Below are 16,040 nucleotides of genomic sequence, written 5' to 3' on the forward strand. Positions count from 1 at the left end.
ATCAAGTGTGACCATTTCAAATGCTCACCACCCCTGCACCTACAAAGATTGCATTTTCCTTCCTGGGTGTGTGGAGTGGCCTTCTACCCTATGTGGATCACAGTTAGGGCCTCGATCTGATATTGGTTCTCAGCCTTCCAAACCCTGGTGCCTCCTGAGATCTTTTTTGTTTGTGACACCATCCCAGATGCACTGGCAGTGGCCAAGACCAGAGTTTTCTAGTGCCTAAAGTCCAACACATGGCTAACTCCATTGCCTTCTCTTTCCTTCCCAGGATCGAAGGAACAAATGTACCATATACTTAGAATGTCAGGGGAGTAATTAATCACAGGCTAATTTGAGCAAAAACCACCTTGTGTCATTGAAGCTGTGAAACTGAGTGACATGAAGAAACTATTAAAGTCACTAGATTTAAGATGAGGTTCCTGTCATCCTGGCCATAGCAGAGGCATAACCTCATCCTATCCTAGGCAGTGAGGTCAAGGGTGTGCTTGAGAGGCCCAAGTGGCCATTGTAACGAGTGTCCTTTTGGTTCAAAGGAATGTCTCCTCTTGTTTTAAGTGACTTGGCTGAGTTTGCTACTCGTGCTTTTGGAGTCGTATATCAGGATCAAGACCTCAATTATCACCAATTTACAGATGAAAAAACCACATGGGGTGGGAAAGAAACTCACTCTGAAGGAGCAAAGGTTTGTTCTGGGATACCGGTTGAGGGCAAAGTGGAGGACAATTTGAGGTATAGCTTGTTAAGGGACCTCTCAAATGTTCTGATCCGGCTGTCCAGAGAATCAAGCAGAAAGGTTGTTAGGGAATTAGGGTAGGGCGCCCTGAAAGAGTGAGCCAAATTAAAGAGAATGTGCAACAAAAGCCTTTTTAGGGGACTGGGCGTGGGGTCATCCTGCTTTGTGCCCCAGCAGAAAAGTGCAGGAGAGGGAAGGTGTGTCAAATCCTGCAGGGGAGATCAACTCCTTGGATTCTGTTGATCAGCTGTGAGTCTGGCTTCCCTGTGGCTTTGGGAAACTGGGCCAATATGCGCAAAAGCTCACCTCCCAGTGAACTTGGCTGTGAGAACTGGGGTTGGGGTTCTGGTCTTGAGGCTCCCGAGCCAGATGGGAGGAGAGTTCAGATCCCAGATTTCCTGCTCCCAGCTCATGGCTAGAGGGTGATATAACCCTGCATACACTGGAGAGACTGCTCGGTGAAGGAGCTCATCTCCTGTGTGATTCCAGAGCTTTGCTGACAGTTAAAGGAGGAGAGGAAGAAAGGGTCTCTGCTCCATCTCCATACAAACGCTGGCTTCCTGAAGTGTCTATTTCTTTTCCAGGGGAGCTTCTGTGTTTGAAACATGGAGTTTCTTACACAAATAAAGTAATTTGAGAGTAGAGATTGATCCACATCAAAAAATGTGTCAGAGTTGAGAGTCTGATCTGCTCCTTTCCAATTTTTGTTTCATTTCCTTCTTCTGGGCAACATGAATGAAAATAGCCTCATTTGGAGGAAAAGGGGAGAGAGGAGAAGTGGACCCTAAGACTTGCTCATCCCAGCTCCCACGAGTTCAGCCGCAGGACAACCCATGCCATGGCAGTCACTGGTTTTCTGACCACTTAGGCTTCATCAGATGTTCATACTATACACATTCATACGTTTCATTTAATACTCCCATGACACAGTAACAGAGATATCATTTTCTGGATTTCACTGATGAAGAAACTAAGAGTTTAAAAAAATGAAATATTTCCCAAGTGTCAGAGCAACATTTTGAGATAAAATCCTAATCCTGTGTGATGTTGCCACCCACTTACAGTGCTTCCTGTTACTTCATTCTTTTCCCTACTGTTAATTATTTTTTAATTATGTGCTAGGGTCAAGGCCAAATGCATTGCAAACATTAGCTCACTGAGTCCTCTCCACAGCCCTCTGAGGTAGGTGTTACCTCATTTTGTAGATGAGGAACCTGAGGTTAAGTACCTTGCCCTAAACCCCATGCCCACGAGCTGCAGAGGGGAGACTGAAGGCTCTGGGGCCCTACACTTCCCACTCTGCCAAGCACCAGCCTGTTTTTGCACTTACTGTTTTTGCAACCACCAGCAATTCGTGGGTCACTTAAACCCAAGAAACCTCAGTTTCTGCATCTGGGCACAATGTGGTGGTATGCAAAATATAACGAGAGAATCATCGTGGAGGTCTTGTTTAGAATAGCAACAAAAAACAAAATAACCAAACAAAGACTCTACCTAAAATGTCCGCTAGAAGGTGATTTACTGAGGTAATGTGGTATATTTTAGATGGTGGAATAAACTAAATTAAGTAAATAAATAAATGTATTAAATTTAATAATTAAATACATTAAATCAAATATATTAAATAAGTGTTGACAGTGAAAGGTACTCACAGCAGAACATAAGTTATAAACATGTATTTGGTTAAAACATAATAATAAAAATATTAATATTTATATGAATGTAAGTAATAAATATAATGCTGTTGGAATGTTCATTTTTCTGGGCAGTCAAAATATTGATTATATATAAGCATATCGTACATATAAAATAATTATATCATAATCATAATGAACATACATACACATATATTGGTTCATCAGTAGTTTCTGATTTGTATATAATAAACATTACTTGTGAGAAAAAAAGGAAATGATGAAAGGTCTTTTTAAGGGGTCATTATTAATGTGACACTGGGCACACAGCCTTGTGACCTGTTTTCCCTCTGGAAAGGCAGGAGTGGAAGCAGGAGTTCCAGGAACACTGAGGGGTTTCTGTCCCATTTTAGAGCAGCAGCCCAGTTTTAGGAAGGCCAGGTGGGCTAAGCCTGGGATACCTGGTCAGGGGAATCAGGCTGGGCTCCTGGTCCCACCTGCGTAGAGTTGGGGTTGCAAACCTGCTGCAGCCCTTTGTGATGCACCGTCTTCCGGCCCCACAGTCCCGGTCTCTCCTGCACTGGAGCTCACAGATGCCTGCCAGAGAAGATTCACCAAACACTTAAGTCTCAGGAGTGGGTACCGGAAAAAGGATGGAGCAAAGATTGAATGGTGCCCTTTCTAAGAGGTAGCTTTTGCATTTTAGCACTTTAATGAATTCTAGAATTATTAAAATGCCTACTACTGCCAAAAAAAAGAGTTTACTATCTATATAGAACTTTATAGTTTATAAAATGCTTTCACAATGTGCATGACATAATGCAGATGACATTATTCTGAGGTGTATCTTTGGTTCCTGATCCAATGTATCTTTGGTTCCTGATTTTTCCCAGTTTCTTGCTGCCCACTGACTCCCCCATCACTGAGCCAACAGCAGCCCCTGTTTTGCAGGGAGGGCACACTCACCTGGAATAAAGGGGCCATGGCTCAGCAGTGAGTTTCAAATTAGACTTTGTTAAATAAGCTAACCAAGGACTCTGCTGAGAGAAAAGTTTCCTAAATTTCAGAAGTGATCCTTTACATATAAGAACAAGGCTTAGAGATCTGAGCATAGACTAGATGCAGAACATAATATGAGTTCTCTGTCTCCGAGAAAAAAGGAAAGTCCCTACAGTTAATGAGGAAGAGAATGCAGAGAAGGGGCAGGGAAAGAAGGAAGGGGAGAATGGAGAGGAAAAGAGAAAGCGAGTAGAGGGGAAGAGGAAGGGAGAGAAAATATTTATGATAACAAATATTCATAACCTTTGACCTTATCACTTTACTCTTAGGAATTTATTTTATAGGAAACATTTCCACAGGTGGACAAAAATATAAATTCATGTTTATTACAGCAACCTGCAGAATAGCAAAAAAAAAGTCAAGCAAATAAATGGCCACCAAAAGGGTATCGGATAAACGAATTACAGTATATTCATTCATTAGTAATCCCATAATCCAAAAAGAATGAGATCTATCTGTGCTGGCATGGAAAGCTGTCCATAACCAATGTTAAATTGTAAAAGATATAATATGTTATGCACAATAGGATACTTCATATGAGAAAATATGATATTGTTAATTTATGCAAATGGAGTTCACGGTACAGGGCCTGTGCAAATTTCTTTATGCTGCACAGACAGACCTAGGCTCTTCCACTCATTCTCTATGTGGCCGTGGGTAAGTCATTTCACTGCTGTAGCCTCAGTTTCTTCATCTCTGTAACAGTGATACTATCAACTACTCTACAGAGTAACTCTGAGATTTAAAAGCAATAATCTCAGAACCTGCCTGGTAAATGGCAGGAACTTAGAACTTGTTGTTTCTTCCCACAGAGAATGTCTTTTGGGGAAGCATGAGATTGTTTGAGGTTGCGAAAATCTCCTAGACACCAAATATTATAGAATAAGAACAAGGGACTATTTTTCAAACACATGTGGAACTTGTGTCCAATAAAATACAAAGCAGTTTAATTGGGTCAGTGTGATACTACAACCATTACGTGGGTCGCCTAACGTTTTTTCATTATAATGGTCCTCGTGGGGCAATTTGAAAATAAGAATCAAAATATTTAAAGGCATACATGGCCGTGGGTTTGAATGGGGGCTTGTCAATGAGCCTCCAAACAGAGATCAAAGTGATAACAGGAGGAGGTCCACAACAACTCAGGGATTCAATTTGAGATTGGCGGGACTCCAGGACACTCTGGCTCTGGCCATCATCTGCTGTATCTCAGTTTCTTCAGTGGAGGCAGTGCAAGGGTGAGAAATGGGGAATATCAGGCTCCCATGCTTCCAGGGTTTTTTCCCTGCCATTTAGCGATTATTGGTTATTGTGCCAGCTCTAGGCAAATGGCCCACACTGTGATCTCATTTATCTGTCACAGATGCCTGTAAGGTAGGTATTCTTAATCCCAATTTACAGAAAGTGAGTCTCTGAGAACTTGAGCAATGTATACAAGACTACAGAGCTAGGAAAAGGTGGACATAGAATCTAAACTAAGTCTGATTTCCAAAGAAAGATTTGAAAAGATGTCTTCCTACTACCACTGCCAAGTCTCTGAGGAGCTAGCAGCTGTGTTCACCCACAAACTAGGACAATGATGGCAGCCCCAGAAAGAGCTGCCCCAGTCAGAGCCCCCATGGCCTCCCCAGTCAGCGAATGGAGGGGACACCAATCTTAGGGCTATGTGCGTCCTGACTAGGGGAAGAGATGGGATTGTGAAGAAAGCCTGGCCAGCCAGCAGAGATGGGGAAACCCCACTGGGGCACAGCTTGTTTGTTCCAGTTGAGCTTTTCAGAAAACAGGAAAAGATGAGTCTGAGCAGGAAGAAGTGGTCCCAGATGGGGAACTTGGCCATGAGAGTCAGTCAGAGTATGGCCAGCAGCTGCCACACCAGGGCACACACTTGTGGCTACTCTATGCAAAGATGTTGGGTGTTTTTATTCTCAAAGTTTGAATGGTTTGGAGGAAAATGCAGAACGATATAAATAGTGTTCCCTCATAATTACTTCATTGAGGGAGGCAGCATGGTGTGGTAGAGAGTGTTCTGGCTTTGGAAGTGACGAGCCCTGCCATTTATTAACTGCCGTTTATTAACTTATGTGCTTACAGGGTAAGCACATAAGCTCTTTGAGACCCAGTTTCTAAGAATTTGCAGTAAGAGTAATAATATTTACTTCAAAAAGGTGTTATGGAGATCAAATGAAAAAGTATGAGATTTACAGATATTTCCACATTATCGCCTCTAGCTGGTACTGCTGGTTAGGTCATGCACTGGACAGTGAGAGCCAGCAGATGGCGCAATGGGGTTAAAGCCATCCCAGGCTTTGCTCCTGAGCCAGGCAGGCAGTCAGGCTCTGCTTTCCCCCGAATGGAGGGGACACCAATCTTTAGTGCAAATTGGGGACACCGTTAAGTATAATAGCCTCCTGGTGTCGTTGATTACAGTGTGATCCAAGTGATTTAAGGAAGAGGGTAGAGAAGAATCATGGCAAGGTGAGCAAAAGAAAAGAAAGCACCTGATCCATGCCTCAGTTTTCTCATCTATAAAATAGAGGTGAGATGAATACCTACATTTCTCATACCTAAAGCTCTCAAGATTAAAAAATATATATATAGTATATTTGAAAAGACCTGGCACAGAGAGGTTGTTTTTTTTACTCTCTTCCCTTTCTGGGGGTTGCCAACTCATTGCAAATAATGATTGAAACATTCCCTAAAAACAAGTCAATATTTCATAAATACAATTGAAGTTGTTTTTAAAAGTATATGATTTAAAACTGAAAACTTATATGAAATTATTATTATTGTAAAAAAAAGTGAAAACTAAAATATATCCAGCATTTTGGGGTTTATCAAATTTTGGTGTAAACAATACATCCTCACAAAAGCAAATTGGCAATGTAGCTTCCAATTTTAAAAAATGCATGCCCGGTAAACTTATAGAACCAGAAGCAGCGTGTGAGCCTCTTCCCTTCTGTGGCCATCACCGAAGCGCCACCGGCCAGTATGAAGTTCAATCCCTTTCTGACTTCTGACCGGAGCAAGAACCATAAAAGGCATTTCAATGCACCTTCACACATTCGCAGGAAGATTAAGTCTTCTCCTCTTTCCGAAGAGCTGAGACAGAAGTACAATGTTCAATCCATGTCCATCAAAAAAGATGATGAAATTCAGGTTGTGCAAGGACACTACAAAGGGCAGCAAATTGGCAAAGTAGTCCAGGTTTACAGGAAGAAATACGTTATCTACCTTGAATGAGGGCAGTGGGAGAAGGTTAATGACACAACTGCTTATGTGGGCATTCACCTCAGCAAGGTGGTTTTTACTAGACTAAAGCTGGACAAAGACCATGAAAAGATCCTTGAACGTAAAGCCAAATCCCTCTGAATAGGAAAGAAAAAGGGCAAATATAAAAAAGAGATAATTGAGAAGATACAGGGGTAAAGTAATCTTATATATAATTTTTATTAAAAACTTGTAAAAATGAAAAAAAAATGCATGCCCTTTGAGCCAGAATTTCTAGGAACATTTCCTAAGGAAATAATCAAGGGTGCACCAAAAGATTTAGTTCCAAGGGAATCCTTTGATAGCAAATATTGGAGAAGCCTAAATGTCCATTAGTCAAGAATTAATTAGCAAAACATGATATATCCACAATGAAAATGATTTGAAGACTTTGGGAAAAAACAGAGTCGTAGAAATACATCCACAGTCGTGGAAAGCTGTTCACTACTTATTATTGAGTGTAAAAAATAAAAGGGAAAGTTTTAAAATGATCATGGAGTTTAATGCAATGATTATTTTATACCACACTCTCTGAATATATACATATACATAAGGATATGAACAAACATGTAAGTATGTTTATCTCCTTGTAATGAGATTACTGGCACATTTTGCCATCAGTTTGTTCTGTAGTTTCTGACTTTTCTATAATGAATATGTATTCCTTGAGAAAGATGAAGTGAAAAAATTTTTTAGGGTTCTTTTACTTGAAAATGTTGGGATAAAAAGGACCTCATGACCAACCTTTCCCTCAGGAAGGGCAGCAGCAGAGGGAGGGAGACCTCAGACATTCGGGTGTATTTCTGCCATATTTCTGGATGAGCACAATTGTGAAAGTTCAGAAAACACCAAACTCTTAGTTCTCCCGGGACAGGCCAGGGTGGAAGGGAGTCACGACTTGCCTATCTGATTGATGGGGGAGCAGACGTGACCACAACCCTTCCTGATGCACCGTTTTCCTTTCCCACAGTCCCTGCTTCCTCTGCACTGGTGCCTGACGAAAGGAAAGACTCAGTGAGGCGTTTTTAAGTCTTATGGTTCGAAAATAAAATTTAAAAATGTCTTTCTAATGACATCTAATATCAACAATTACCTAAGTATAAATCTAACAAATTATGTTCAAAAAACTACATTATATTACTAAGAAAACACTTTAAAACATTCTAATAAATTGAGTGATATGCCATGTTCATGGATTAGAAGACTTGTGATTATGAAGATGTCAGTTTTCCCCAAATTGAAATTTAATATAATTCCATTCAAAATCTTAGGATTGTTTAAATAAACATTGATAAGCTGATTCTAAAACTTATATCAAAATTCCAAAAATCAAGAATAATCAAGATAATCTTTTTTTTTTTTTTATTTTTCAATTACAGTTGACATACAATATTCTATTAGTTTCAGGTGTACAACATAGTGATTAGACATTTATATAACTTACCAAGTGTTCCCCCTGAATCAAGACAATGTTAAATAAAGTTGCTGGGGGTTCAAGGGAGCGAGGAAGAGGAAAAGAGGAAATTAGCTACTTTTCACTATCATTCTATTACTCAGAGTAGGACATCGATTGATAATAATCCCAGGAAAGAAGGGACCGAGGCTGGTACATAAAAGCCATAGTATAAGGTAACTCTTAAAAATATAAACCTTTCTAGGAAAAAAAATATGGTGTAGATGATAAAGGCTCTCTCTGTTCATCCCTCTGGTGACCAAATCAAAGTTGTGACAGAAACAAGGAGCGAACAGCAAGGAAAAATCTCCTGAGATCTAGATGAACAAGCCATATAACTAGGGAGAGAACGAAGAAATCACTCTGCAACAGCAGAAGGTAGGACAGGGTGAGGACGCGAGGCTGCCAGTCCCGAGAGGCTGAGTGGTATTGAAGCTGTGGCAGCATCAGATGCCTTTTAAAGGGGCCATGTCCACGAGTGGACTTTCGCAGTGACCTGCTCGTTCTGAGCACCAGCGCCAGTTAGGCTGTGCGAGGGGCACCAGGGACTTACTGGGAGTCACTGAGTTGTTGCAGTGAGAGCCAAGGTGAGACGCACTCTGTACAGAAGTGCCAGCAGTATCTATTGTTCCTCTGTTGAGCCCTCCCTCCTCCCAGTGCGTGGACTCAGTGTGGCCATAGCAGAGACTCCATCAAACTGGATAACAGAGGTCACTCTGCCCAGAGGATTCCCTGAAACTCTGCCTCCCCCAACTCAGGGCTCCACCCAAGCCACATCCAGGTGTGTCCTCTCTTAATTAGGTGCCTCTTGCTGAGCAGCGCCTAGACTCACACTGGTGGCAGCTGGCCTCGGTTTCTGGTGTGGCCTTTTGAGGCAACTATAGGCACAGCATCTGTGGATTGCTTGCTGAATCTTAACAGGTGGCCCCGGGAAGGCACAGGCTAGGGCTAAATTTGGCCTGCAGCTGAACCACTCTCAGGACTGTGCTACTGGACACTTACCACACAAAGCCTCACTAATAAGACTGAGAAATTTGAGAGCTTTGCTAAGTACATAGAAACAGACTCAGAAAGGCAGCCAAAATGGGAAGACAAAGAAGCAGAAACCATATGAGAGAACAGAACAGAGATCCAGAAATAATGGAGTCAAGCAATCTAACAGATGCAGAGTTCAAAACACTGGTTATAAAGATGCTCAATGAACTTAGGGGAAGTGTAGATGAATTCAGTGAGAACTTTAACAAAGAGATAGAAAAAATAAAAATAGAAATAGAAATTATAAAAGGGAACCAGTCAGAAACGAAGAACACATTATCTGAGATGAGAAGTATATTAAACGGAATAAACAGAATGAATAAAGAAGAAGATCAAATGACCTATACAGAGGATGGGAAAGCCAAGGGCACTCAATCAGAATGGCAAGAAAAAAGCCAAGACTATAATAATAATTTAAGGAGCCTATGGGACACTATTAAAGGTAAAAATATCCGTATCATAAGGGTACCGGAAAAAAAACAAGACGTTGAAGAGTTATTTGAAGAAATAATGATGGAAAACTTCCCTCGCCTGGTGAAAGAAATAGACATAAAACCCCCGGAAACTCAGAGAGTCCCAAAATTCAGGAACCCAAAAAGGCCCACACCAAGACACATCATAATTAAAATGCCAAAGGTTAAATACAAAGAGAGAATATTAAAAGCAGCAAGAGAAAAGCAGTTAGGATATCAAAAAGAAAAAATATATAAACCTTTCTAAATATGAAACATATAGTAAGAGAGAGGAAAAGGAAGACAGAGATTACACAAATAAAATAGGTTACACAATGAAAGATCATATAGCTAATAAAGAGGGAATAAAACTATAATAGTAAATAAAATAATAACTAAAAAGGTAAGATAAACCATATGATAAAAAAGAGTTCTTATCTTTTAGAGATACATGTAGAAATAATATGTAATAAAATAATTACATATTATTTGGAATTTGCTTCAAAATAACATGGGATGAGGGGAAGTGGATGAGATTAGCAATGAAAGATCACATGTTGATAAGGGTTGAAGCTGATCAGTACGTGGTCTATCATTATACTATTCTGTCTGCTTTGTATGTGTTTAAAATTTGCCATAATAAAAAGTTAAAAATAAAATATGCCGAGGGATGTTCAAAATATTTTAATGAGTAAGAAAATTAAAGTTATTAATATGTTTGCACATACGGTGAACCCCCATAAATAAGCAAGACTGGAGCGTGATGGGATTTGGGATGTGGATGACCAACCAATAAAGAAGATATCAATGCTAATATGTCTGCATCCCGATGCACAGGCTGGTGAGGCCATAGGCCATTTGGATTGTAAGATGTGCTGTATGAGAAGCAAGAGCAGTGTAAGGAACAAGGACATGCAGATATGGGATACAAACTTCAGCAGGTTAAGCGGGGGAATCTAGGTAGAAAGAAGTGAACCGAGAGGTCTGGGGAATGAAGATTGTAGCAGTCAGCCCAGACCATCATTTTTGTCAGGGCTTCTTTGGGAGACCTGAGTTTATCCTCTGCTTCAGATACAGTCTGATTCAGAGGCTCCACCCTCAGAGCCTATCTCCTAACAGTATCCTATCTCCTAATCACTCCAGCGCAGGAGCCGGCACTCCTGGCCTATGCCACGCAAAGCCCCACATCCCAAGGACCAGGGTTGCTCCCCTAGAGTTAGGCATGTGTTCCTGCTAAATGTCAGTGTGTTGCCTTAGAATGGGATATCTCCCACTTACTGCAGCTCCTGCTCCTGTTCCTTCTGAGTCTTGCCCTAATAAAGGCTGCTCCAACAGGTCTGCTATGTGCTAGGTGGTTATATTATTATTATTATTATTATTATTATTATTTTATTATTATTATTATTTGCTTGATAAAAATCAGATTCACAGAATGCCCTTTGCCCTGTCTAGAGACATGGACATGGAAAGAGAAAAAGAACTAGTTGAGAGGACCTTGCCTCTGATGTATTGGTATCCTGAGTGCCTATATTCATGGGCTTAGTGCAGTGTATATGGTCCTGCTCATCCACAGAGGGTCCATTAGAATGCTCAAATGGGAAGAATGACACAGACTAAATAATGCTACAGATACAGTTTATTTTGGACACAAGCTCTTTAGAAAGCAATCAGTCTGACATTTTAGATCTTCATCTTTTAGAGCTGCAATTCTAGGGATAGAGAATAGCCAGGAATGGTTTGTGAAAGGGTCTTGCTGGTATACCAAGCATTGGATTCATAAGAAATCTTCTGGGGCTGGTCTCCAAGCATGCCTTCTAACGTTCCATTATAGTTACCACACCGTCATCATTTCCACGCTTCTAAAAAGACAAATTCGATCATGACATTTTCTCTACTCGAAAACCTCCAGCAGTTTACCAAACTCTTTGGCAGGCAGCTCATTCCTCTTTGGACTCTGGCTTGGATGACCCTCTGTCATGCCCCTGCGATGCTGCACCTTCTACCACCACAGTCACTTTCCCATCTCCAATGGAGGGCCCACATTTCTTTCATCATCTCAACTGCCCTTCCTTCCTCCAGCAAATTATGCATCTTTTAAGCTCTCCATTAAATGTTCTCTAGTCTCTGACAACTTTCCCTATACCCGCCTACCCAAGAACTCTTCCCTTTGCTCCCACAGAACTTAGTAGAAATCCTGACACAGGAGATACTCAGTAAATTGGGGTTCGCTTTCCTTTCTCTCCTCCTCCCATGATCACCCATTTTCCAGGAAGAAATAAGCCCTGTTGGTGGGGGAGAGGAAGGAGGTTATTAATGGCCTATGAATCTAGGATCATGGTTACTTGTCTTAACTGAGAGATCACTGGATTGTCCTGGGATAGGGCTTCTCTTCTCGGAGAGGGCCTTAGATAATGCAACTAGATGTCCTTCTGCCATTTATTTCCAGCCCCTTTCTCTTGGAGTTATCCAGACTCCTGTGTGCAGTGGACACATGAGCATCAGCAAAGTCCACTGGGAAGTTGTTTGCATCTTTGGACAGCTCTTAAGTGATATATACTCACTCTGAAGACAGGATGTTTGCAGACATGACCACATCCATTGCTGCAGCATTTCATTCCCCTGGGACATGATCTATCTCTTGTGCACATTTCAGCACAAATCCCAACGGCTCCTTTGGGCACCTCTGGGCAGACTCTAGATCTTTGTAATCCTGAAACATATAATGTTTTATGTGGAGTCTGGAACAGTCACTAAAACAGGCATGAGAACTGGTGTTGGAAGTCCGAAAGCCTCATCTCTGGCAGAACTTCCACCTCTGCCGTTTCTTCCTTTGTGCTCCTGTATTCCTCCCTCTCACTCTTCAGCCCCTATTTTCACAGTCAAGCCCTCGGGAGAATTTTTACCTATTCCAAGGGCTGCACAGTCCCAGCAGGCAAGAAACCTGCACTGTCATAACCCACTTCTGACCACTTTGTAAGAAGAAATTAGAAAATCTCTGATCACAGACAGCCATCTCCCCACCTCACACACCCCATGTTCATCCCACAGCTACTCTCTGTTGGAGTCCCACACCCAAGGCAAATTTCCTACCTAGAGAGAACCCAACTTCTAATCAGACCCAACCTGACCTGATAAGAAGAATGGGAATGCAGGGTGATTGCTCGAGTAGGTCAAAAGAAATGGATCTGATCAATGCCAAAACTCCACTCTGCAGTCGGCATACTGCCTGCTTCTGTGCCAAACTACCCCCAGGTCTGAAGCTGGGCTCTGAGCCTTCTCTACTCTCTGGTAAGACCCGCCTCAGCACTCTCACCTCTGGAAAGTCTCTGAGAGCAGACCATCTCCATCCCCAGAGTGATGAAAACCACTAGAAGAAAGACCGTGCCTGTCTTCATATTGGCATTTGATGTGAACGCACACACAGAGCCCAGCCCCAATTTATACTCAGAAAGGAATGTGGGGTGAAAGGCAATAGGGCAGGAGGATATATAAACATTGGCTCTCTAGGGAATTCCCCTGGATGATCTAGATTGTTCTATTTCACAACTTATTTTTCTCTAATCGTTTTCTTGGAAATGCAAGTATCAGACAGGAGCATTCCAAAATGCTTTGTGCATTGCTACATTACAGCTTGGCACTGGTTTCCCTAGTGCCTTTAGGAACAGTAGCCAAAGAAAAAAACTTCCTCTGTGTAATTTAGAATTCAGAGTAAGAGCTTAAACAATAAAGCTAGGTACTCTTCATCGGGGCCCATCTGGGGCTTCCTGGAAGTCCATTCCAGGAGGCTTTGACATGCTTCTGGGAAAGTTGGCGAATTTGTGCTTTGAAACTGCCCGGGGCTGAGATCCCTAAGCAGGGGTGGAATGCGTGTCACACTTTATCACAAAGGTAGTAATAAGAAGAAAGTAAGGTCACTCATCCAAGGAGATGGATGTTCAAAGATCGCAAGCTGGCAGGGCCTTTCGGGATTAAGAGACAGGGTCCATCTTGATGGTTTGTGGTCTCTGAGCCTATCCTGCTCCATACTGAAAGGTTCTTAGAGAGAGAGCTGTGTTGGTGAGCTACAATGAGCTGAACACAGGAGAAGAATACTAAATGTTGTACAGGGACCCCAGTAAGAAGCCGCCCTCCTTCCTACCACAGTTACAGAATCTTAGAGAAAGGGGTGTAGAGATAAAACTCCAATGACCATGGAAACAAGAAAAAGCCTGTTTTGTACTTGGTGGTCAGAGCTGGGTCAAGTACCTCATGAGCGCCTATGGGGAGGCCTGGATAAGCTACCCGAAGCGTAGAGAAATTCGAAGCAAGCCAGTATATTCTCATACTCCCTTCAGGATGTATCCCATTTGTGAGGCAAAAAACTCTCACCCCAGTTATGTAAAAAATTTAGTTAGCAGACATTAAGACAATATAATCTGGTGTTTGCTACTCTAGCACTTGAAGTTTCCAGTATGAGGCAAAGAGTAATTAGGGTCTATTGCAGTTATGCCAAAGTGTGCATTTCAGTAATGGGAGCTGCAAGGTTGCTAAGCAGGGCCTCTCTTCAATTATAACAACAATACTTGACCTTTATTAAGCACGCGATTGTACGTCAGACCCTGTGTTCGTACTTCACAGCTGTCATCTCACTGAAGCCTCATAAGCCTATGGGGTTGCTTCCATTGGCAGCCCCATGTCACACATGGAGAAACTGAGACTCAAGAGAAGTTCATGCCTTGCAAACACTTCAACCCCATCTTGGGCCCACTGATGGGGAACCTCCAGTGGTGGACTTCAGGAAAGCTCCCCAGTTGCTTTCATGCACATAGAAGTGAGGAACAGTTCACCTACTCAATAAAACCTTCATTTCTTTGTGAAAAGAAAAAAAAAAAGAAATGTCTCCATAAAAATTTGATTTCTAGTGCTCTACTAACAATCACAAATTTGAGCATTTGGCAAATTCTCATGACATATTATCATTTGATAATATTCAGGTGTCTGCAACAACTATCAGGCATATATAAAAAATTAAGGTTGGAACAGTATAGAAGTTCCTCAAAAAATTAAATATAGAATTATCATATAACCCTGCAATTCCACTTCTGAGTATATACTCAATAGAATTGAAAGCAGGATCTCAAAGAGATAGTTGTATACCCATGTTCATAGCAGCATTATTTGCAATAATTAAACATGGAAACAACCCAAGTGTCTATCGACCGATGAGTGGATAAGCAAAACGTAGTATACATATAATGGAATATTTCTTAGCCTTAAAAAGGAAGGAAATTCTCCAATATACCACAACATGGATGAACCTCAGGGACATCATGCTCAGTGAAATAAGCCAGTTGCAAATAGACAAATACTGTGTGGTTCCACTTATATGAAGTACTCGGAGTAGTCAAATCACAGAGACAGAAACTTTAAAGGTGGTTGCCAGAAGCTGGCAGAGAGGGAGCAGAAAATGGGGAGTTGTTAACAGGTATAGCGTTTCAGATTGACAAGATGTGAAGAGTTATGAGGATGGATGGTGGTGATGGCTGCACAACAATGTGAATGTATTTAATACCATTGAACTGTACACTTAAAAATGGTTAAGATGGTTAATTTTATGTTACGTGTATTTTAACACAATAAAAAAAAAATTAAGGGAAAAGACTGAATCCAGACGTTGGGAATCCCAAACATCCTCAGCCTACAAAACCCACCCTTTATACCTATAGTCATCAAAGGTTTATTCTTTTTTTTTTTTTTTCAGGCTAGTATGTAAAACCTGGAGGGTGCAGCAGATGGAATTCCATTTTTCCTGGAATTGTTTCATATTTCAAAAAGTCATTTCCTATCCCTGCCAACACCTAACCAGGTGCTCCACCCAACAGTCCCAGACCTTGTTCATGTTGCATCTTTGTCCTGGTTCTTGAAAAGCTGAGGATAAACACCAAGACATTTTGTTAGAGAGCATGAGAGGTCATAGACAATAAAAATTTAAAAATCAGGTGGCACAGATCTGGCCAAGGAGGTCTCTTGGGCACAGGTGAGCTTCTTTACCTTTCTACGTTACAGGTAATATTTTGTAACAGGTAATATTTTGAAAAATGTATAATGTGCCGTATCTTACTCCCCCAATTCTTTATACTTACTCCCATTCTCCTCTGTTGCAAGCCTTCAGTTGTAAACTAGACTCACTGCCCTCGGGGGAGGGCAGACATGGCTTAAAAAGAAACAAGTCAATTGAGTTCCTCAGTGGGTTTTTCTTAAAACTCTAATTGACATTACAGCTTTGAAAGCACAGGCTTTCCATTTGAAGACCTGGGCTTCTTGAGAGAAAAGGATTTGAGTTAGGGAACAGAGGATGTTTATAAGACCAAGCCTCAAAAAAAACTGGGGGTAGGGTTGATGCCATAAATGACGCGTGTATT

General features: G+C 41.4%; 1 long non-coding RNA gene and 1 pseudogene across 1 annotated transcript; one reads left to right on the forward strand and one right to left on the reverse strand.

Annotated features, from left to right (window-relative positions):
- The first annotated feature begins 6,414 nt into the window (after positions 1 to 6,414).
- LOC102894040 lies at positions 6,415 to 6,858 on the forward strand (annotated as a pseudogene).
- Positions 6,859 to 11,268: 4,410 nt separating this feature from the next.
- Positions 11,269 to 13,036, reverse strand: LOC102898307. The gene is made up of 3 exons (XR_001518038.2): positions 12,953 to 13,036; positions 12,201 to 12,349; positions 11,269 to 11,498 (listed from the first exon to the last, which is right to left on the reverse strand). It is a non-coding gene; the product is annotated as an uncharacterized LOC102898307 (long non-coding RNA).
- Between the last annotated feature and the right edge of the window lie 3,004 nt (positions 13,037 to 16,040).

The sequence above is a fragment of the Pteropus alecto genome, unplaced genomic scaffold (assembly GCF_000325575.1).
Source record: "Pteropus alecto unplaced genomic scaffold, ASM32557v1 scaffold98, whole genome shotgun sequence".
In the NCBI taxonomy this organism is placed as follows: domain Eukaryota; kingdom Metazoa; phylum Chordata; class Mammalia; order Chiroptera; family Pteropodidae; genus Pteropus; species Pteropus alecto.